Raw genomic sequence first — 19,754 nt, forward strand, 5'->3', positions numbered from 1 at the left:
CACCGTCCCCGGCCCACCATCCTCTGCACCGCCCCGTCACCGCCGTTCCTTTCATCGCCCCGTCACCGTCACCGCCATCCCTTTCACCGCCCCGTCACCGCCACTGCCATCCCATTCACCGCCCCGTCACCGTCCCCGTCTAGCACCCATTTTCTTCCCTCCGCTCCCCCATAGTCTGGCATCTGTCTTCTTCCCTTCCAGCGTCTTCTCCCCACTCTGCCTTCCACATTTCCTTTCAGGGTCTGTTCCTCTCTACCCTCTTTCAATGTCTGTTCTATTCCTTTCCACCACCACCCTTCCCTCCCTCCTTTACCATCTGTTCCTTTCTACCACCCTTCTTTCATATCTTCTATCAGTCCCCCCACCATCACTAGCAGTCTCTCTTCTCCCTTACCATGAGCAAATAGAACTTCTGAAAATTGTATTGCTGAGGCATTATTTCTAGTACGCCTTTTTTTCCAGATGGATAATGACATCAATTTTATAATTCTTACTGTCTGCTCTGATTTCATTCACAATTTGGTTTGTGTTTTGTACCTGAGGATTCCGTGAGGCATTTAACCTTTTCCTGTCTCTTCTGTGATTTCAAGTTGATTCCTTCAATAATGGAGTCTCAAGGCAGTAGCAGTTTTCTATTTTGGGCTCTTTTGACATTGTTTAAGGGATTTCTTGTACATTTAGTGCTGGTCTTCTTTGATGAGGTCACTTCAGAATCTATTTCCAAGGAAGAGAAACTTTTTCCCTTTCACCCCCTCCTTCCTTGTGTGAGCCGGAACACGCGGTCCCCGCAAGCAAGTAATTTTATATCATTTTCATTCTATTCATTCATAGAAATTAAAGTCTAGATAATGCCAGTCACATAACAAAACATGATTTTACAAAAATAATTCCCTGCACAGTCAAGCCAGCAAGGATTACTAGATGTCTTTCAGCAGCTCCCCTCCCTCCCTCCCCCTTACCTTTGTGGCCAAGTCAAAATGATCTACCAACAATAAAATTTTAAAAACACAAAGCACGCTGTATGCAGAGAAAATGTTAATTATCATTTATATTCCGCGGGTTTTCAAAGAGGTCAAGGCAGATGACTTTATGCAATGTCACCTCAGTAACAACTATACAAAAATAGACAAATATTCCCCCTCCCTTTTTACTAAACTGCGATAGCGGTTTTTAGCGCAGGGAGCTGAGCTGAATGCCCCACGCTGCTCTCGACTCTCATAGGCTCCCTGCGCTAAAAACCGCTATTGCGTTTTAGTAAAAGGGGGCCATAGTGCAAAATATAGACAGCAGATATAAATTCTCAAAACGGACACATTTTGATCACTAAGTTGAAAATAAAATCATTTTTCCTACCTTTTTGTCTGGTGATTTCATGAGTCTCTGGTCCTTCTTCTGATCCTTCTTCTTTCTTCTCCTGCCCCCCCCCCCTCTTTCTTTCTCTCTCCCCCTGGCTCCCCTCTTTCTTTCTGCCTTTCTTTCTCTCCCTCTTGACCCCCTCTTTATTTCTGCCTTTCTTTCTCTTTCCCCTTGGTCCCCCTCTTTCTTTCTGCCTTTCTTTCTCTCTCCCCCTGACCCCTCTTTATTTCTGCCTTTCTTTCTCTCTCCCCCTGCCCCCCTCTTTATTTTTTCCTTTCTTTCTCTCTCCCCCTAGCCCCCACAAAGCCATCGTGCCAATTTTTCCACTTCCACGATTCTTTCCCTACCCTCACCCCCAAGCCAGCAGCCGATTTCACCCTGCTCCTTCCTCAATGTCCTGAACTTCATCGGGCAGCAGCAGCATTCACAATTCACTGATGTTGCCCGCTTCAGGCCTTCCTCTCTGTCGGGTCCTGTCTTCATGAAAACAGGAAGTAGGCAGGACCCGGCAGAGAACAAGGCCTGAAGCCGGCAACAGCAGCGAATTGTAAACGCTGCTGCTGCCCGAAGAAGGTAATGGAGCACCGAGGCAGACCGCTTCTCCCCCCTCCCAGCCGAATCCCCGCTGACCCTCCTATCTCCCCCCCCCCGTGAACCTTTCCGACCCTCCCAGCGAGAGCAGCAAACCTCCTTCGCGGCTTTCTCCTCCCTCTGCCGCGTCACTGATGACGTCATCAGTGATGCGCCAGAGGGAGGAGAAAGTCGACGCTACTGGAGGGAGGTTTGCTGCTTTCGCTGGGAGGGTCGGAAAGGTTCACTTGGGGGGGGAGATAGGAGGGTCAGCGGGGGTTCGGCTGGGAGGGGGGAGAAGCGGTCTGCCTCGGTGCTCCAAGGCCTGGCGCCATTACCTTTTTCGCCCCTCCCACCCGCCCTGCTTGGTACGCTACTGCTCTCCAGCTCTCCTTAGTTTGCCGGTTTTCTTTTTCGGCGACCGGCACGCTTTCAAAGTGCCGCGCATGCGCGGCAGCTCAAAGTTCAATCTTCTGCTCTGCTGCAACTTCCTGTTTCCGGTTGGGTCAGAGCAGAAGATTGAATACTGAGCAGCCGCGCGTGCGCGGCTCTTTTGAAAGCATTCCGGTCGCCGAAAAAGAAAACCGGCAAACTAAGGTGAGGTGGAGAGAGGAAGCTGGTTAAACGATTGAGCCGGCGTGCGGGTGGGCGGATGGGGGTGCGGGGACCGCACGATCCTTTATGCCTCACTGCTGTGACAAGACCATTCACCGCTCCAAGGGGCGGTGATGGCCTTGTCCCCGTCCCCGCAGAGGCTGCTAATTTTCATTCCCCGTTTTTGGCGGGTTACCCGCGGCTAAACGCAGTAGCCGCGGGTAAACCGCCACCGTGTCATTCTCTATATCTTATCCCACATGCTCCATCTAGGGTCCTTAGATCCTCCAATCAAAATCTATTAACAGTTCCCTCAATCAAAGATCTATACTACACCAGAAATACCATTTTTTCCATAACGGCTCCTTCCCTTTGGAACGCAATGCCACTGCACATCCGCTGCAAAAATTCTTTAAACAAATTTAAAACCAATCTTAAAACATTTTTATTTAACAATGCATATCAAATTTGCAGCTTTGCATCATAATCATGGAAAAACCAACACAAAAAAATAAAATAAAATAAACAACAAAGAACCATTTTTAAGAAGCAACTTTCCTTCTGTTCTACCCTTCTCATCCTCCCTTTCGTTTATTTCTTATTTTTAAAGTGTAATTAAAACTTTCCTTCCCCTTAGTTTTCCACAAATCAAGCCTTGTTTTGTCATCACTACATTTTTTAAACATTTTATTAAGATCTTTTAAATTTTTAATACTGTAAACTGATCAGATACTTGTGATGGTCAGTATATCAAACTAAGAATAAACCTGGAAACTAGACCCGAATTGAATGCAATCGCCTAGGTGAAGTCGCACCATGGAGCGATACAGAGGCATTATATTATTCTTAGTCTTGTTAACCATCCCTTTTTTAATAGTCACAAATACAGAGAAATGCAGACACACATAATTCACATAAATGAATACAGAGATAGACACAGTGGCTACAATGAGCAAGTGTTTTCTTATTTAGTAACACCAAATAAATATATTTTACATCAATATTTGATAAGAGCAAAGAACAAGAACAAAAGTTTGGGCTTATCAAATCAGATAAGGTGAGATTTTAAAGAGAAGAATGAGAGCAGTGATTTTAGATAAGATCTCACGGGAAACTCACAAAGCAGCAAAGTCACTTTATTGGGATCAGTCAATAGAACATAAGTAATACCTCTGCTGGTTCAGATCAGAGGTCCATCATGCCCAGCAGTTCACTCACGCAGAAGCCCATCAGGCCCAGGACCTGTATAGTAACCCTCTATCTATACCCTTCTATCCCCTTTTCCTTCAGAAAATTGTCCAATCCCTTCTTGAATTCCAATACCGTACCCTGTCCTATCGTGCCCTCTGGAAGCACATTCCAGGTGTCCACCACCCGTTGGGTGAAGAAGAACTTTCTAGCATTGGTTCTAAATCTGTCCCCTTTTAATTTTTCTGAATGCCCTCTCGTTCTTGTAGTTTTTGAAAGTTTGAAGAATCTGTCCCTCTCCACTTTCTTTATGCCCTTCATGATCTTGTAAGTCTCTATCATATCCCCTCTAAGTCTCCGCTTCTCCAGGGAAAAGAGCCCCAGTTTCTCCAATCTTTCAGTGTATGAAAGGTTTTCCATACCTTTTATCAAACGTGTCACTCTCTTCTGAACTCTCTGGAGTATCGCCACATTCTTTTTTAGGTACGGCGACCAATATTGGATTCAGTACTCCAGATGCGGGCGTACCATCGCCCAATACAAAGGCAGGATAACTTCTTTCGTTCTGGTTGTAATACCCTGCTTGCTTATACCTAGCATTATTTTTGCTTTCTTAGCGCACTGTGCCCCTCTTAGTGCACTGTGCCAACGGCTTCATTGTCTTGTTCACTATTACCCCCAAGTCCCTTTCTTGGGTACTCTCACTCAATGACAACCCTCCCATCATGTAACTGGACCTTGGGTTTCTGTCAAACATGAATGCACATACACACAGAGGTAAACACACATATAATAAGACATATAGACACAGATATGAACCCAGACACTCACATGCACACAGAGATAGACACAATGGCTACAAAGAGCAAGATTTTCTGATATAATAACACCAATTCAATACTTTTGACTTTGGCAATAGTTCAGAAAAACAAAAGCTTGGACTTACCGAAACATTAACCTAAAGGGAAGAATGAGAGCAGTGATATTAGAGAGGAACATCTCATGGGAGTGTCATATAGCAGCAGCAGACACACATATGTTCACAGATATAGACAGAGACACACAGAAATATAGAGACAGACACACACATATACACAGTGGCTGAAGGATACTGGTTTGCTGTCAGATTTCTCCACAGGGCCGCCATCAGAAATTTCTGGGCCCCTTACTGAGCAATCCTATTGGGCCCCCCCACGCACACCTTCCCCCCCCTTTTGTCCGGGGGGGTGCTATCAGGAAATCGGCAGGGGACAAAAAAAGTATGACAGCAGTGTTTATTGTTTATTGTTGTGCACAGCAGAAGCACAATACAGGAATTTGTGCTATGGTGGCCTAGGACCAATGTTTCCTCTAATGATTGATGAGGTGTGTGCAAAAAAAAATATGCATGAGCGACAAGTTACATACTCCGCGGAATAGGCTGCTGCCGCTGCCGCAATCGGGAACAGGACAAAATCTCCCTGCTTCTCTTCTGCACGGGGCCGATCAACTCTCGCCGCCCGACGTCAATTCTAACGTCGGAAAGAACGTTCCGGGCAGCCAGGCAGCAATTGGCTAGCCAGAACGTCCTCTCGATGTCAGAATTGACGTCGGACCGCCGCGAGAGTTGGTTGGCCCAGCAGGGAAGAGAAGCAGGGAGATCAAAGACATGGTGCTGGCCTGATCCCCGGTGGCAGCAGTGAGTAGGAAAGGGAAGCAGGTTGGGCACCACCACTCTAGATGAGCTGCGAGCCGCATGCTAAGGAGAACAGTTGACCGCTCCCCCCTTGGTACGCCACTGGAGCAGCAGCGTGTCTGGCCAGCTCATTCATTCAAAGCTGCGGGTGGCGGCTCCTTGCGAGATCCGCGCCTGCGCCTGAAGCCACTCTGATGGTGTGACGTCAGAGAGGCTTCCGATGCAGGAGTGGATAGCGCAAGGAGCCGCCAACCCGCGGCTTTGAACGAATGAGCCGGATGATGCTCCAAAAGGAAGAGAATAATCGCCTCCAGACCGCGGGCCACAAATAAAACCAGGAGAGCCACACGCGGGCCGCGTGTTTGAGACCGCTGCCTTAGAGGGAACACTGCCCTAGGACCCTGGGGGAGCCCGGGCCCCTGAATGCAGGACTGGTAGTACTGCCCTGATGGCGGCCCTGTTTCTCCATATCCAATGGTTCTGAAACTGGAGACATAGCCCACCACGAGCTCTCTGCAACCATCTGTGCAACTGGGTGTAGGAGGGTAGTTGCTCCGTCAAGACTTGTAAATAATTATTATTAGTATTTTTTGTAACGTCCACCACATTTAGAACCCACCAACTTCTTCAGAGGCATCTCCCCAATAAGATACAAAAGAGAGAGTCACTGCCACTCATGAATTCAAACTCTCTGTCTAATATGCCCATACCAAAATTCAGCAGCAGGAGCTTCTGGGTACTTAGTTAATAATTATCATATTATAAGTATTAATAATATAGAGTTTTCCCTTTTTTACTTGCTGTGATGGCAGCGATAGGATTCCATCACCTTGCAGAGTCAAAATATGGCCCAGAGGGGAGGGAACAAGAGAAGAAGAACGTGGCCCAATAAAATCTTCTCAACGGTGCAGCCTGCAGAGTCCCTGCGTGGGAACCAACGTCCCAGTGTGGCTTTCCTATTAGCCGCTGAAAGCACCCACGTCCCAACACTTACCTGGGATATCCAGGAGCTGCCTCATATTATTGATTGCTGCCAATGCTGGGGTGCAGCCAGTTGAGCTGGAATGGCACTTCCCTCCCCCGCTGGAACAGAAGCAGGGCCCTGAGGGAAGGAGCCATAAAAATCACTGGCATTTTCTCCGTGCCGGTTTGTAGTGAAATTGGAGGCATAGATATCTTAACTTCTAAAGTCTCCATGGTCCTAGCGGCTGCTATGTGAGAAAACGAGGCTGGCAAGTCTGTAAGGGCAACAGACCCACGCTTGTTCTGAAGAAGGGCTTGTTAGGTTTTCCTTCTTTTTTTTAGCGATTGTTGTTCTAGCCAAAAATACTTGTGATTAGTTGTCACAGGCAAAAAACTGGCAGTTGAAGAAATCAGTTTCTCTGTCTCTGAAGAACTGTGACTATTTGACTGGTGTAGTATGATTTTCTTTTTTCTTTTAGCTTTTGTTTGTATTGTTTGTTCAGTATTCTCCAGGTTGTTTTTGTGTGTTCTTGGTTGTCTTTTCACCATTCTCTTTCAAGACGTCTGCATTGTCATTTGAGTTGTAGTAGTTCATTGTCAAATCATTTGTCTGAGCGTCTTCAGATTCTGGTTTTTATTTGTGGTTGTGTCATGTCTTCAAGGATGGCTGTGCTTAGAGTGTGCCAGTGGTTTAGGAAATCCTTGTGGTTGCCATCTTAGATCATGGTGTCTACTTTGTTCCAGAATGTAAGTGGGTCGATCTTTTTGTGTGTTTGTGTGGTTATTTTGTTTGGTCTTGCCCTGTGTCCAACTGATTTTGAAGGTGTATCTTTAGTGGTCTGACCAGAGGGTGCAAGACCAAGTTCCATTTGTGGTGTGTATTTCTTGAGTGGTGGATGTTTGGGACATGAAGGCAGCTATGTTGAGTTGGTAGCCCTTTTTATGTGTGGTTTGTGGGTCCAGGATTCTGTAGGAAAGTGTTTTGAAGAATGCAAGGAGGTTTTCGGTTTGATTGGAAGATTTGTCTTCTAGGTGCAGGTTAAGATCACCTAGGATTAGGTTGTATGTTGATGTGAGGGAGTTTCTGAGAATAAATTCTTCAAATTCTGATTTTGCTATGTTCCATATTCCTGGTGTTATGTAGCAAAGTAGGCATATTAAGGTTTCTTTCAGTGTGGGGCTCGATAGTTGGCATGAGAGTAGATTCATGTGTGGGATGAAGGCTTTGTCCTGTAGGGCTATATTTAGAGTATTTTTGGCTAGGATGGCTAGTCCTCCACCTTGTTTTTTGTCTCTGCAAACTACTTGTATTTTGTAGCCTTGTGTACACACTTCTGTTATTCTGGGGTCGGCATCTGAGGTAGCCATGTTTCTGTGAGGAAGAGGCATCCTAGTTTTTCTGTTTCTATCCAGTCCCTTAAAATCTCAGTTTTGGGCCTAGGGATCTGATGTTCATGTATGCGCATTTTATTGATGTAAATTCTGTTTTAGTGTTACTTGAAGTTTTTGGGTAGATGAGGTAGTTTGATTGGGGGGTTGGTTTGTTCCTGGGATGGTTTCGGGAGGCGTTTGTAGGTCTTCTCCCCCAGGTCTGGGGAATCCTGTGGTGCATGCAGGAGGAGCAGTCAACCACGTTTATATGGTATCTCCCTGCTGGGTGGTGGTTTGTATTACTTGTTACTAAAACTGGAATTAGAGAGTGATAGTTTCCTTTTGCTTTCCGGTTTGGTAGCATAAAGAGTAACAAGACGATGACTATTTGTTTCTGTTTTGTTATCTTCATTTTGTGGAGTTGAGAGGTGTGGGTTGGTTGGTATGTATGTGAGGAAGTTTGGAGTGAGTTGTATTTCTTTTGGGGTTTGTTTTTTCTGTGGTATGGGTAGGATTATTTTTTTGCTCTAGGAGGGACTGGAGCAGCGTCGGGTAGAGGAGGGAGGGGCAAGATAGAGGGAACCTTACTCCTTCCTCTGCCTTGCTGTTCTGCGATTAAACTTTTTTGCTGCCGTCAAATAGGCCTGAAGAGTTGCTGGAACTCTACTGTGGGCAGAGCCAGGCCCAATCTTCACGTCAGGAGTGGCGTCGGGCGGAGGATGGAGGGACAAGATGGAGGGAACGTTCCTTCTTCCTCTGCCTTGTTGTTCTGCAGGGCAGTGCTAGGCTCTGGACCACGTAGTGGCCCTCTGTGCCCCTTAATAGAGCTAAGAGAGGGCTGAAGAGAGCCCGAGTTAAAAGTGGGCGGTGTTTCCTGCCAAAGAAGCAGGCAGGGAGCAGGATCCGGTACAGTGAGGGGAGACGATGTGGCCTTCCTTCCCCTTCACTGTACTAACATGGAAAAACTAGAGGTGATTAGTTCCGGGGAAGGAGGCTGCTAGAAGAGCCAGGTTAACCAGCAATTATGTCCCATGGGATTACTTTAACGGCGATTGTTTCTCCGGAAAGCTTTCTGAATGAAAAAAAACAAACAAACCAGGTACAAGGGAAGAAGGAGAGCGAGATCCTAGAGAAAAGCAGCAAAGTCACTTCAAAGGGATCAACTAATAGAGGCACAAAGATACTCACAGATAGTCACACAGCAACATTTGTATATGCACACCCACGCACACACCAGACACACATGAACATACATGCACACACACGAACACATATGTATACAGAGCTAGACACAGTTGCTACAAAGAGAAAGTTTTACTGACACAGTAACTCCAAAAAAGAAGCGGTTTTGAAATCTACAACAGTTGAGAAGAACAAAAGTCTGGACTTACCCGTATACCGTTTTTCTAAAGGGAAGAACGAGAGCAGAGATTTTAGAGAAGAGCAGTAAAGTCACTGTTCTGTCAGCAAAGGCATCAATCAATGGAGGTGTGCAGACACCTATGAACACGTCTGTGCACACACACACACGCTAACAGATAGTGAATGCAGACAAGAACAGACACATGTACCGGGAGCATAGCCACGGAAGGTCCCAGGCCCACCCAGTTTCACCTAAAGCCCACCCAGAGGCAGTGCACACCAGCTACCAAGGATTACATATCTCTCAGTCCTTTTTCCTCCCTCACCCCTCCATGGTATTTCAGTGAATTATGGGTGCCTGGCCAACCAACACAATGCTGGACCTGTGGGGAGATGGGTGCTGGGTGCTGAAGGGAATAATAATTAATCATAATTTATTTTTATATATCACCTACCCAGCAGTTCAAAGCAGTTTACACAATAGGTACTCAGCATACAATATAATAATAATAACATCATACATAATATAATTCTAAGTAACTAATACAAGCATAAAACTAATGAATAAAAAACCACAAAATAAACTAAAATAGTATAGATTAAAAGTATATTATAACTACATGATAATATGAAAATCAATAATGTATATTATATTGTTTAAATAAGTGGGTTTTAAGATCTTTTCAAAATTGATAGAAAGTAAGAAATGGAAATGGAAGGGGGAGAGGTGCTGACCCTGCGGGAAAGGTTGGGTCAAGGAATGGAGGTACTTCATCTGTGGGCAGGAGGGCTAGGGATAAGAGAGAGGGGTGCTGAATTGGTGGCGGGGGGACTGGGAGCAAGGAGAGGTGCTAGACCTACAGGGTGACTGAAGGCAAGATCTGCAAGGAATGGCTGGAGAGAAGAGAAAGAAATTATAGAAATGCATGGGGGAGGCCTGTATAAAGGGTCAGGACTGGAGGGAAGGGAGAGAAGTGCTGTTCCATAGAAGGATTTACAGGGAAGAAGTGGCATGCGGAGAGGGCTTTCAGGGGATTCAGTGGGCAGCCTGCTCAACTAGTCAAACTGCATCAAACAAAAAGGAAACCAAAAGGGAAAAAAAGCAGGGCTCTTTGGCTGGGGATTCTCTGAACCCCCTTGTCTGAATTTGATTGGCTGAGCACCATCTGCCTTATGGGTGTGGGGTAAATCTCCTGAAGGCCCTTACCACATGTCACTGCAGGGAAGGGAGAAAGATGCCAGACCAAGGGGTTGAAGAAAGAGGGAGACAACTTATTGACCCACAGTGGCAGAAAGAGCCGGATGCTGAAAGAAGAGAAGAGAGAGAGAATCAGAAGTTGGATGGGTGGTGTGGGCGATGCAGAGAGGGGAGAAGATGGACTCAGAGGAAACACAGGTGACATGATAGACACAAGGCAGTGAATCAAAGCTCTATGTATGCTGTATGGGGATGGAGTATAACCACAGAGGGATAATACTTGTCATGATGGGTATGGGAACATGGAAAGAAAGAGACCATTTTGAACATGGGGACACAGAGTGAAGATACTAGATTTTTTGGGGAGAGCAGGGACTCAGGGAGATGCTGTACATAGGAAGGCATAGGGACAAAAGCGTTGATACTGGACAGAGAAGCTAGAGATAGAGGAGTGAGGATGGATGATACTAGACCAGAGATACTAGACAAGGAACTATAGGAACACAGAGAAGGGAGATGGAGGGTGAACATGGGAAGAGAAGAAATGTCAAATGGACAGGAGATCCTGGTGAGTGAGCTAAGAGACGAAAGAGGGAAGCAGAAATCAGAGACTGGGACCAACTTGATTTGAAAAATAAAATGAACATAGAACAAAAGGTAAAAAAACCCAACTATATATATTTTTTGTGATTAGAATGTGTCAGGTTTTATTGTATTTGTTGCCAGAGTGGTGTTAGACATAGCTGGGACCCCAAAGATCATTACCAGGTTGAGCTGCCTTCAGCTTCCAGTGGTCTTGTGGCTCTTTCTGGCCATGGGGTCAAGGGCAATTGCACAAGTTTCATTCCTCTAACACCATGTGCTATCTTTACATTTTTGCACAGTCACCTCCTCCTTCACTCTTCTCTGCTTCTGGAAATGACTATGCCTCCTTTGGGGTCAACTTTGGAGATTGTTGTCATAGCCACAGGGTGCTCTCAACCCGGTCTGGTTCTGGCTCCTGGCTCATAAGAATTTCCGCTGCTGGGTCCATCGTGCCCAGGAGTCCACTTAGGTGGGGGCCCTAGGTCAAAGATCAGTGCTCTAAATTAGCCAAGCCTCACCTACATACTTTCCAGTTGAGCAGAAACTTGTCCAACTTTGTCTTGAATCCCTGGAGGGTGTTTTACACTATGACAGACTCCAGAAGAACGTTCCAGTTTTCTACCACTCTCTGGGTGAAGAAGAACTTCCTTACGTTCATACAGAATCTATCCCCTTTCAACTTTAGAGAGTGCCCTCTCATTCTCCCTTCCTTGGAGAGGATGAACAACCTGTCTTTATCTACTAAGTCTATTCCCTTCAGTATCTTGAATGTTTCTATCATGTCCCCTCTCAATCTTGTCACCATCTAAAATTAAATATAGTCATTACTGAACTTATTTTCTTTCCTCCTAAACCCACCTCTCCTCTTTCCCCATTCTCTATATTAGTAGATAACACTCTTATAATAATAATAACTTTATTCTTATATACCGCCAACAATCTTGCGACTTCTAGGCGGTTTACAGTGAGGTGAAACTGTACAGTCGGTGAATTACAGAGTATAACAGTGACCATCTGATATTAACAACATTAATAATAACAACAGTTTATATACTGCCGGATCGGGAAGTTCCGTGCTATTTACAATGAGTTAGAAAAGTTTCATTAATTGATTGGGACATTCATAGTTTAGAGATTAGAGGTTAGAGGTTAAGTTTGCAAGATCAGATATGGGTGGAATTACGAAGGGGGCTATTGTCCTTGTTCGTTACCTATGTAATTCAAGAACAGGTATGTTTTTAGGTGTCTCCTAAATTCGCTATAGTTGTTTGAGTGTGTGATTAGTTTTCCTAGGTCTTTGCCCCATAAGGCTGCTTGGTACGATAAAAGTTGTTGATGATGTCTCTTATATCTGCATCCTCTAGCCGGTGGGGAAACAAATTTCAGGTGTGTGCTTCTCTCATGTCTGTTAGTTGGGAATGAGAAGAGGTCTATTATATATTTAGGGGCTAGACCTGATAATACCTTAAAGCAGAGACATCCTAGCTTGAACTTCGTGCGAGCCTCCATTGGCAGCCAGTGCAGGAGTCGGTAGGAAGGGGTTATACTCCAGTCTCTTCAGCTTTCAACCTCAGAGGTGATCTTTGACTTGTCGCTCTCCTTCTCCTGGCATATACAACAGATTGCTAAAACTTGTCATTTCTTTCTCTATAATATTGCTAAAAATCCTTCCTTTTCTTTCAGAGTACGCTGCCAAGACCCTCATCCATGCTCTCTTCACCTCTCATCTGAATTACTGCAATGCACTTCCTGCTGTTCTGCTAAGCCATTTCTCTCCCATTCAATCTGTTGAAAATGCTTCTGCATACCTCATATTCCGTCAGGGTCATTATACCAACATTACTCTTCTCCTTAGGTTGCTTCACTGGCTCTCTGTCCATCTCTGCATACAATTCAAGCTCACTTTACTGACATCAAGTGTACTCACTCTGCAGTTCCTCAGTATCTCTCCTCTCTTATTACTCCCCATACTCTCCCCAGGAACTCCATTCGTCAGACAAGTCCCTCCTGTTGGTACCCTTCTCCCTTACTGCCAACTCCAATATCCTTCCCTTCTACCTTGCTGTGCTGCATGCCTGGAACAACCTGCCTGCCTCATTACATCAGGCTCCATCTCTGACGGTATTCAAATCCAGGCTGAAAGCCCAGTTATTTGAAGCTGTGTTTAAACATAAACATAAATCATTTTCTAGACCACTTAACTAAATAGTTCTAGGCGGTTCATAAATGATGAACTTAACTATTATCTGAGTGAAAATTTTTTTCCTCTTATTGGTTTTAAAAGTATTTCCCTGTAACTTCATTGAATGTCCCCTAGTCTTTGTAATTTTTGATGGAGTGAAAAATCCATCCACTTGTACCCGTTCTGCTCCAATCAGGATTTTATAGACTTCACTCTTATCTCCCCTCAGCCATCTCTTTTCCAAGCTGAAGAGCCCTAACCGTTTTAGTCTTTCCTCATACGAGAGGAGTTCCATCCCCTTTATAATCTTGGTCGTTCTTATTTGAACCTTTTCTACTCTGTCACATCCGGGCTCTATAAGGATACCCTGAGCTGCCGGGTAGTGACACGTTGTTCACTTCTGGCGTGGTCCCTTTAGAATTAGGGTATCCTTTCAAGTTGGCTGCCACTGGCAAATGACTAACCAAGCTTACTTCCAAAAATTTTTTAAAAACATGGTTGTCAGAATGACCTTGGTTCAAAACACAAGCTTTATTCGGCCACCAGCCACAGGATCATCATACAACCCAGGTTTCCCTGGTAGCATGAAAATAATACAAACAAAAAGGCAAACGTTTTCACTTCATTCACTGAATCTCACTAATAAGCTTTGGGCTTGCTTGACAAACCATATACAGTCCCCTGTACCAGAGTCCTTCAATCGGGCATATCTCCTGATGCCAGTGCAAAATACAGTCCATTAGCTTTCAATAAAGCTAAGCAGTGCAACCGTTAATAGAAACAGCTTTCCCATGCAGAGCTATAGGAGGAACATTCATAGTAGTGTGTTTTTTAGCAGTGCAATCACTCTCCAGCTGGGCTGGAGCTTCCCAAAGGAAATGGAGCAGGATTACTCTCAGATTCTTAATCTCTGTTCCTAAGTGACATGCAGGCTAATTACCTTACACAGATGCTATGCTAATCAGTTCCAAGCTGGGCTCTTGCACAGAGTCCTGAAACCAGGGAGCCTTAAGTTTTACCAGGCTAAAACTACAGCCTAGTGTTTGGCTCAGCTGCTCACATTTCATAGAGAGGAGAAAACTGTCACATTTCTTAGAGCTCAGCAAACCAGGCAGAAAAAAAACACCTTTTCACAGACTCACTGTTAACTCAGCTATCTCCATTTCCTCTGGCCAGCTCTCAACCACAGTGCTATTATCTTCCACCACCATCGGCTCTGGGGAAAAGAATTCTGGAAGTAAGTTACCAGCCAGCTCTTCAGTCATCTCCCAGTCAATGATGTGGAACTGCCCTGCAGAGTCTGAGGCAAGCTCAGCTATGTTACATAGGAACATAGTAGATGACAGCAGATAAAGACCCGAATGGTCCATCCAGTCTGCCCAACCTGATTCTATTTAAATTTTTACATTTTTTCTTCTTAGCTATTTCTGGGCAAGAATCCAAAGCTCTACCCGATACTGTGCTTGGGTTCCAACTGCGGAAATCTCCGTTAAAACCTACTCCAGCCCATCTACACCCTCCCAGCCATTGAAGCCCTCCCCTGCCCATCCTCCACCAAACGGCCATATACAGACACAGACCATGCAAGTCTGCCCAGTACTGGCCTTAGTTCAATATTTAATCTTATTTTCTGATTCTAGATCCTTTGTGTTCATCCTACGCTTCTTTGAACTCAGTCACAGTTTTACTCTCCACCACCTCTCTTGGGAGCGCATTCCAGGCATCCACCACCCTCTCCGTAAAGTAGAATTTCCTAACATTGCCTTTGAATCTACCACCCCTCAACATCAAATTATGTCCTCTGGTTTTACCATTTTCCTTTCTCTGAAAAAGATTTTGTTCTACGTTAATACCTTTCAAGTATTTGAATGTCTGAATCATATCTCCCCTGTCTCTCCTTTCCTCTAGGGTACACATATTCAGGGCTTCCAGTCTCTCCTCATATGTCTTCTGGCGCAAGCCTCCTATCATTTTCGTCGCCCTCCTCTGGACCGCCTCAAGTCTTCTTACGTCCTTCGCCAGATATGGTCTCCAAAACTGAACACAATACTCCAAGTGGGGCCTTACCAATGACCTGTACAGGGGCATCAACACCTTCTTCCTTCTACTGACTACGCCTCTCTTTATACAGCCCAGCATCCTTCTGGCAGCAGCCACTGCCTTGTCACACTGTTTTTTCACCTTTAGATCTTCGGACACTATGGTGTCTACTCTGTTACAAATCTTGGTATTATCTGCAAAAAGGCACACTTTTCCTTCTAACCCTTCAGCAATGTCACTCACAAACATATTGAACAGGATTGGCCCCAGCACTGATCCCTGAGGGACTCCACTACTCACCTTTCCTTCCTTCGAGCGACTTCCATTAACCACCAATTAATATTATAAGCCTTCCTTTGTTTTATAGAGTTTTATACACATCTGGATTGGATGGGTGAGTGGGGGGAAGATATTTCTAGTATTATTTGGTAGTTATAAGTTCTGTTTTATTGTACCAATTGTTGTATTTTTTATATGCACTTTGTGTATGTTTGAAAATGAATAAAGATTTATTAAAAAAAAAAAAAAGATCTGAGAAATCCTTTTCCAAATTTAAATAACTTTGGAAGATTTATTTTTTTCAGGGTAACTCTAAATGAAATTCATGGCATCAGTAAATCTATTATTAAATTAATCATTTGAATAGTATATTGTTTTTATATTTTTTATTTTCATTGTAAGAATATCTTGTTTGATTGTTTTATCTTTCCTATTAATATTGGCATTCTCTTCATCGTGATTTGTTTTGTAAAAAGCTTTGACCTTTTGCTTTAAGAGGGACATCAAATGAAAAATAAAAATAAACATAATGAAAAGAACCAAAAGATTGTGGGACAGAAAATCAGATGTACCACTTTGTAGTTTATTATTTGGCCAAATAACTTCATATCAGTAGGCTGGTATCAAGATATGAGCTTACACTGGAGGCTTCTGTGCTGTGCTGCTCATTTGTAGCCTCTTAAACTGCATGGATTTTTTGTGACTATCACGTTTTTATATTTAAGGCAGCCAAGGGCCCTATAAGACCCCTGAGGAAGGCATTTTACTTTGCTAGAACTCGGCCTGTGTTATTTGGTTTTTATCTTGTGGGTCACTTGTGACTATATATATCCTTTTTAGTTTGTTTTTAAGTCATTTGGGCACTGGTATGTCTGATCTGTTCCATAATCATTTTGTTGTTTTGCTGCTTCATCTCCTTTGTGCCACCTTTTGGATTTTGTTCTTTTGTCTTAAGGCATTACTGGTGCAAGATATTGTATTCAGTTCTGATGAATCAGAGAAATTAAACAAATTTCTGTAATTCTGGATAATGTAATGGGCCTGTTTGACAAACTGAACAATAGCAAATCAACTGGACCAGATGGTATACATCCCAGAGTGATGATAAAAATGAAAAATGAAATTGTAGAGCTATTGTTAATAATTTGAAATTTTCATTAAAATGCAGAATACTACCAGAAAACTAGAGGGTGGCCAACGTGACGCTGATTTTTTAAAGGGTTCCAGAGGTGTTCTGGGAAATTATAGACCAGTAAGGCTGACGTCAGTGCTGGGCAAAATGGTTGAGTCTATTATAAAGAACAAAATGACAGAATCTTGTAAGTATGGATTAATGAGAGAAAGCCAACATGGATTTAGTCAAGGGAAATCTTGCCTCACCAATCTACTGCATTTCTTTGAAGGTGTGAATGAAGATGCGGATAAAGGTGAGCCATTTGATCAAGTTCAAGTTTCAAGTTTATTTAAAATTTGATTACTCGCCTAACTTGAATTCTTGGTGAAATACAATAGTAAAAAAGGGGGAATACAAAATTTAAAAAAGACATATAAAAACTAAATACAAAGAGAAAATGACAAATAAGAAGAAGGAAAGAGGAGGAACCACAATAAAGTTTAGGCTAGAAGACATTAACGGAAAATACAATGAGAATAAAGGGAAACAAATTCAATACTGCTGAATACCTATTGACAGGAACGAAAAGAAGAAAGAAGTTAAAAAAGAAAAAGGAAGATTAAAGAAGAACACCAGATTCATCTGGTGTGATATAACATTATCTGAGCTGATGTCACCTGCTGGTAATATTTATTGAATGATGGTGTGGGTAAAATGGGGGGCAGAGGGTGAGGGGAATATATGACGTGTTGTCAAGGGTCTATAGAATAAGGATTGACAAGTTTATAAGAGGAGATAAAAAGGGTTAATAGACAGGGCTTGTAAGAAAGAAAAATGATTAGGGAGGTTTCTAAGGTGATGGGGTGGAGCAGTCGCGTGATTGTTGGACTCCGCCCCCAACAGGTTAGCATATGCTATATCTTCCCAGACTCTCTGCGGCGCAGATCCTGCTCCTTAGTGCGCTCCTTCGTGCGCAAACTGAGGGCGCCACCTTTTTTATTCTTTTTTTTTATTCTACATTTTTATTTTGTCCTTTAGTTTTTTATTTTTTTTTTTTAATTATTTATTTATCAAATTTTTTACATATTATAAATCAAGTATCCACTTGTACAGAAAGTTGAAGAAAAGCAGGAAAATAATACTCAAAAGTAAAATACATGGTAATCAAGTAAAATAAAATAAAATTTTTTTGGCTTAAATTCAGCTCAAGTCCTCAAAATTAGATCCAAGAAGGATAAGGCGGACTTAGTAACAAATACTAACAACTATCAATTCAAATATTAGGAAAACAAGATCCCTTGGCTGAGGAAGGATATCATTATTCAAATGCACTTCACTTTGATTTTGATTTTCCTTCATCCAGCCGAGTTCCTACCAAAAAGGCTGTCAACTGGAATGGTTCAAAGAATACATATTTCTTCATATGGTATTGTATTACACATTTACAAGGGTGTCGAAGGAAAAAAGTCCCACCAAGAGATGTAACCCCTGGCTTCATCAAAAGAAACTCTCGCCTTCTCCTCTGGGTTTCCCGTGCCAAGTCTGGAAACATTAATATTTTTTGTCCAAGAAATTCTTTCATTTTGTTTCTAAAGAACAATCTAAGCAACCAGTTTTTATCTGGAGCAAGAGCCACAGTAAGGAGCAATGTTGCCGGAGATGCAAGCTCTCTATCCGAAAGTTCCAAAATTGCTGAAACATTAATTGGTTGATTATTCTCCTGTTGTTTAGATGGTGATTTAATAGGTTTCGTTGGTAGGTAATATATTTGAGTAAGTGGTGGTAATGTATCCTCTGGAATACCCAAAATCTCCAACATATAACGTTTCAACATATCCCTAGGCGTCACCGAGGGTATCTTAGGAAAGTTAATCAGTCGGAGATTATTATTACGTGAAAAATTCTCCAAAGTTTCCAATTTTCTACGCATATTTGTATTATCTTTTATTATTACTTCATTAAGCTGTTTTGATGCTTTTAATTCCTGTTGTATATTCTCAATAGAATTCTTAGATTCACCAATTTCAACTTTTATATTTTTTATCTCAGTTTCTTGAAGAGTAATTTTATTTTCCAGCTGCAAAAGCTGGGGCTTGACAGACTTGGCCAGGTCAGCCACCAAATCCCAAATTGAATCCAGTGTTACTTCTCTGGGTTTTTCAATAACATATGAAGAATTAAAAGTTTGAATAGTCTCACCAGTTTTCAGCTGTTCCTGGTAATCCTTCTGCTGGCCTGAAGTAGTCCCTGATGTTTCCAATTCCTCATTATTCTTTGGACTCATCTGAAAACTCAGGGAGTCCATTTCCACGCTCCCCTCACTGTTCTCCCTGGCCTCCGAGGGTAGATGCCTGCCTTCTACCGGCAGCTCCTCCTCTCGTGGGGAGCTGGTAACCTGAGGAGGTGGGGGAGGTGCCCTAGCATCGGGGCTCAGCGTAGTCTCCAGCCCCAAGGAGATCGCCTCATTCCCGCCCCTCAGAGGCGTCTCCAGCGGGGGCACCGACGCTGCCGGGACATCCTGCATCCGACGCAGGAGTTCTTCTATGTTGCCGAACGAGGGGACCGCCAAACGCCGCGAGGCTCCAGCGGCGCTGCGGCCTCTCCTCTTCGGCATTCTAAGTAAGTAACTCTTTCCTTTCTGAAAAGTTTTCAGAAAATCTCCGGCGTGCTGCTCAGCGTACGGGACCGTCGGCCATCTTGGATCCTTGTCCTTTAGTTTTTTACTAATATTTTATTCTCACATCATATTTTAATTTCTGAATCATCTATCATCCTTAATCCCAATAATACAAAGATTAATATGACTTCAAATAGCTATAATATTCCGGTCCATTGGGGCCACCGACCTCCATCAAAAAGTACTATCCCGTCCCGATCAAAGACTATAGTAGAACTTCCTACTCAACCTAAACTTTCTAACACTTCTTCAAATAGACTCTTATCTTTAAACACTTTTAACTTCAATAGTAACAATAGAAACTTAAAAATAGGCCTAATTAATTCTAGATCTATCAAAAATAAACATCACCTTCTTAAAGATACAATTTTAACCCAGGGATTTCACATCTTCTGTATTATAGAAACTTGGCTATCAGAAGGAGAAGAAGCTTATTTATCTTATTGCTGCCCCCCAAATTATGATTATCTTTGGAATCACCGCCATAATCGTAAGGGCGGTGGTTTAGCCCTAATTTTTTTAAATGGTTTGATCGATGCGTGCGACCAATCATTAGGCAATGTCCTTATCGAATACTTACATGTTAAAATTAAATCTTAT

The 19,754-nt window shown here is 43.3% G+C and overlaps 1 long non-coding RNA gene across 1 annotated transcript in view; it reads right to left on the reverse strand.

Annotated features, from left to right (window-relative positions):
- The window catches only part of LOC117354750, a 49,886-nt gene that overhangs the window by 12,603 nt on the left and 17,529 nt on the right, over window positions 1–19,754 (reverse strand). The window contains exons 7-8 of the long non-coding RNA XR_004538233.1: window positions 9,109–9,123; window positions 4,655–4,666 (exon numbers count right to left, since the gene is read on the reverse strand). This is a non-coding gene — a long non-coding RNA (uncharacterized LOC117354750). The remainder of the gene's footprint in view (window positions 1–4,654; window positions 4,667–9,108; window positions 9,124–19,754) is intronic.

This window comes from Geotrypetes seraphini, chromosome 2, assembly GCF_902459505.1.
Source record: "Geotrypetes seraphini chromosome 2, aGeoSer1.1, whole genome shotgun sequence".
NCBI lineage: Eukaryota > Metazoa > Chordata > Amphibia > Gymnophiona > Dermophiidae > Geotrypetes > Geotrypetes seraphini.